Source organism: Adiantum capillus-veneris, chromosome 19, assembly GCF_014529385.1.
Source record: "Adiantum capillus-veneris isolate H3 chromosome 19, ASM1452938v2, whole genome shotgun sequence".
Classification (NCBI taxonomy): domain Eukaryota; kingdom Viridiplantae; phylum Streptophyta; class Polypodiopsida; order Polypodiales; family Pteridaceae; genus Adiantum; species Adiantum capillus-veneris.
The window spans coordinates 50,406,038-50,410,827 of NC_140949.1; the positions used below are offsets into that span (position 1 = coordinate 50,406,038).

Here is a 4,790-nt window from a genome sequence, read left to right on the forward strand (position 1 = left end):
AAAAGGTTACCTAGCCTAGTGTGGACCTTCCAAACCGAATTCCTTGGTGCATGGGTGTGAAGAATAGTCCAAATTCATATCAAACATGTTGAGAAGGTCAAATTTGCCTTTTGAAGCATGTCATTCCGAGCTACAGGTAAAAAGTTATGGTCAAAATAGTGTAAATCTGTCAGATTCGCAGCAAAAGGGAACTGTAAATCAAGTAAATCAAGAGAGTGAGATCTTATTTTTCCCCTACTCATCTTCTAGAAGATCAATGAGTGTTCAAGGTCACTTGCATGTGATGGGACCAACCTAAAGATGCTTTCTAAATGCCAAGACAGACAAGTTGAGATACCCCGCAGGAGCCACCCGTAGGGCCTCATGGTGGGGCCCACCTACATTATGCACCCCTATGGAGCCTTCACGGTCTAAAATGATATTTTTGGTGAAAAAATAGTCCCTTTTATGTCCGATATTCAATGAGTGGTCAAAGGACACTTAATTAGGGCTAATCACTCACCCTAATTAAGTGTAGCATAATCCCACTCCTACACAACTATAAATAGCCCCCTTGGAGAGACTCAAGGACACACACACACCTATATTTTCAACTTCATGTTGTTTCTTGATCAATAGTAGAGAAAACCCCAACTCTCCCTCTTTCACATCCTCCCTCCTAACCCTCCTCCTTGGAGGAAGTGCAACTCTATTCTCCACTCTTTCCATTCTACAATCTCTTACTCCATCAACCCAATAAATCATTTGTAGCACCTCAATAACTTGTAAATACATCATGATCTCTCTCATGGTTATGTTAATGATCATGAAATCATCTTCAAAACTTTCAAGTGTCGCATTTCGTGATGGTTAGCCAGCATATGTCCTCCCCTTAAAAGGTGTGCGAGAAATCAAGTAAGTGTTCTATTCTCAATTTACCATTGGTTTGTTTCTCCACACTTATTCAATTGTTCTAAAGAAATTTCTCACTCCAACTCTCTTTTGCTTCATTACGTATGCATGTGGCTACCTCTCATGGTGATTTTATTTGTGTCACGGCATTGCATAGATGGAGATGAGCTCTCTATCCAAAGTGTGTTAGTTTGATGTAAGTGATTCTCTCGTGTGTTTGAGAGGCAAGTCTTGTGCGCATGATTTTTTGATGAGTGCTTGAGAGAGGAAGAGTTTGGATGTATTATGGGTATTCTTATGGGGAGAAGGTGAATGATATTCCACAAATTGCATATTTCATTTTGATGCACGGCATTCGGTTGCATAATCGTTGATGGTGTTCAAGTGTCCAAAGTGTATATAGAGTAAGGGGGTTTTCAAAATGTGTTGCTTGAGTGGGTGAGAGCAAGTGTTATTTTGATTGGTTTCCTTCTCCACTCCCAAAAGAAGGTGGTGCCCCAAGTAGTGTACGTACCTCTTTACGAACATTTTGTGAGGGTAGGCCCATTGGTTTGGGTTTAGAGGCCCCATTTCAGAGAGCTCGCCCTCAACACTTTCACCAAAAAATGATCTCTCATTTCAATGCAGAAAATTATATTTAAAGACATGATTTGCCGAAGCAAATCATGTTGATTACATCAACAATTGTTTTCAAAATTGCAAGAGTTACAAAGTTATAAGAGCGATAGCATAGTTCCATCCATGTCCCTTTCCTCCTAAACCTTCAATTTGTCTTCCATTCTCTTCCCAATCTGCGGACATTCATTACAATAATCATCGAATGATCGACAAACTATGATGGATTGAAAATGTGGTGGAAGGATTCTCACCTTGTGGTCTTGTAAACAAAATTGTGCTTGTTGAAGGGCCTCAAAACCCATAATAACCAAATGTTCTTGCACATTACTAAGAGTCCAATGATTGTTCACTTGGACTGACTCCAAAGCATTGTTGGGCATCCTCACTACAATGTCAAAGCTTGCAATAGCACCATCTACACTCTGCAAGGGAGTCCACACTCCAAGCTTGCACATCCAATGATCATAGTGGAATCGTATGTACAAGGAGGTGTAAGATTTCAAATAGCGCATTCCAATACCTAAAGCTCCAACCTTACAACGGTACCGGTCCCCATTGTGCATGCCCTCCACAAAACCCCAGTCCTCTTCTAAAAGCCTTCCTAATTCCTCATAATGCACATCTTTACATACAAGCATTGTGGTAGTTTCCACAAATCCAAACTCTTTAAAAATGTGCACAAAAAAATGAATAGGCAAACACCAACTCAAGCCCACACACCTAGAAGCTTTAGAGTATTTCAAAGAGTTTTGAACATCTATTGTCATCTTTTGCTTGAAAGATGCTATCGACCACAAATCTGGCACCGGCCACTCCATACTTAATAAGGAAGTTACTTTGATGGGTTCAAACGTTCCAAACTCTTGTGTAGAAATAGGCACAATATAGGAGTGAGAATAGAAGAAAATATTTCTTTGAACCAGTTTGGTTGGGCAAAGATGTGCGAACATTGTTGCTCCAATATCCACACGTATAGCATTGAATGTGCCGGAGAGACTATGTAGTGGCTTCTCCTCCACCAACGTGGATGGAAATATGACTATAAATGCATGGCAAATCTTAAGTATGAATCCATAATAACATTACACTGTGATTTCACACCTAGCTTTGTATTCTCAAAACATGTACTTACAATGTGTTGGAAATCGAGGTGGTTGTTGCAATTGCATGCTTGACATTGAGAAAACATGTTGCACAATGGCCACGGTCCCCTTGTCTTTGCGTTTATTTAAGCCAAGGAGCTTTCCTTTCCAATGATGATCCAAGTTTGCATGATTCCGCACACGATGAGGGCCAATAGCAGATGGTTGCATGTATACCCAAGCACCTTTGATGAACTCTTGTGGCACCCACTCATCATCTATACCTCTTGTGTTGTGGCATGCAAGTGTTGTGACCTCATCCTTTGGCCGCCTTTGCGAAGTAGAGTTGGCCATGGTTGAACAAAGAAATTAGGAGGAGGAGCAGGACCTTGCTTGTTGCTACAATGTAGGTGGGATAAAGTGATAGGAGAAGGTGGTTAACCCTTGCTTGGTGTGGCAATGGGAGGAGAAGGTGGATAACCCTTGCTTGGTGTGGCAATGGAAGGTGGTAGGAGAGGAGAGAGGAGCTTCCTTGTCCATTGCTGCAGCAATGGAGATGGTGTAGAGAGAGAGAGTGTTGGAGTAGAGGATGAGTGTGATGGTTGCAACCAAGGAGGGATTGGAAAAGGGGTTTTAGAGAGAGAAAAACAGTTTTTGTCGAAGGACTACTTTTGGGGGGGCTTTGGATAGTAAAAAAAGTTTTTTCAAAAGTTTTTTTTAAATTTTGAATTTTAGGGCTTTTGGGTGCATATTTTGACTTTTTGAGGTCAAAAAATACTTTTATGATTATAAAATAGATTTAGGGGGGTTTTAAGAAGATGAGATTTGAGTTTGGAAAATTTTGAAAAATTTCAAAATTTTGGGATTTTTTCAAAACTGGATCAAAAAGGAGGAAAGTTGTTCCATATGCCCCCCCCCCCCCCCCCCCCCCCCCCCCCCCCCCCATCTTCTCACTAGGTAAGAGCCCATTAAGAAGTGTAAGACTACTTTGTCCCCCTAGATTTTTGAGGGCATAGAGTGTGTCGACCACCCTCTTCTCATTGGTTGGCCTCTAATAAACCTTAATCCCAAAGGGCCCCTAGAGGGTTCATATCTTTCCTAATGACTCTCTTTTGGTCAACCGATGACTGAGACATTGGGAAACTTGAATTTCTTAAGAAAAATGATCCACCAGGATTCTTTTATGTAGAGGCATATGTTATCATGTCTTCCAAGATTGTGGTTGAAAGGTTCAGTTTAGCTTTTCCGTTGTCTCCTCATAAATATAATATTTTTTGGCAATTACAATTTTAAATTTTCCATTAGTGGCAGCTATAACAATTGATGACTACCACTTGGAAAAGGTAGTGATAGCATTGTTTCTCCTTTGTAGCTCTTGTGTTGGTCTAATATTGATGGCCAAGGATGAAATACGACCAAGGATGAAATCAACAGCCTTTTTTTTTAAAGCATCACTTGAAATTTTACATGCTCTTTATGCTTTTAGATGTTGAGAGTAGTAGCCAAAATTTCCAATTGCCTTGCAACTTTACCTATGACTATTTTTCTATCATGCTCACATTGAATAATCTTAAGTAATCTTTGAATGTTGTGAAAAACCACATTGCGCTCTGCTTCTTTATCCAATAGAGTAATGCATCAGAGAATTGCTCCATTTGCACTGCTGAGTATTATAGCAATCCTTGCTGGTGGCACTAGAGGATACTTTCGCTTTTATGTTGATTCAAAAGGTCATAAATACTTGATGAGCAATAAAAATAATAGTATAGAAGCCAAAATCCTATCAGTTCATTTTTGTGTGGACTACAGTGGTCAAATATTTAGGTGAGAGCCACAAATTGCAAACCTGATGGATCAATCAATTGAAGCATACCTTATCAAAAAATCAAGTCAAAGGTAGTGTCAAGGTCAAGATATAACATTCTATAGCTAAATGTTACGAATTTTCAACAATGATACCGACAATTAAGCAAGAAATTTTGAACAGGAGCTTTCCTTAAATGAACATATCAAAGTGCCACCCATTGCAATGTATTGTTCAAATTATGGATGACATTTTTCTAGAGGATTGTCCCAAGAATCCACACAACAAGAAGACATCAATTGTGGAGCAATGCACAGACCAATTGGGCAATCAAATCATACATGCACACACAAATAAAAGAGAGCAATCACACAAGATTAGAGAGTAACTAGTCA

General features: G+C 39.7%; 1 pseudogene; it reads right to left on the reverse strand.

Annotated features, from left to right (window-relative positions):
- Positions 1-1,604: 1,604 nt before the first annotated feature.
- On the reverse strand, positions 1,605-4,462 carry LOC147433995 (uncharacterized; annotated as a pseudogene).
- Positions 4,463-4,790: the final 328 nt, after the last annotated feature.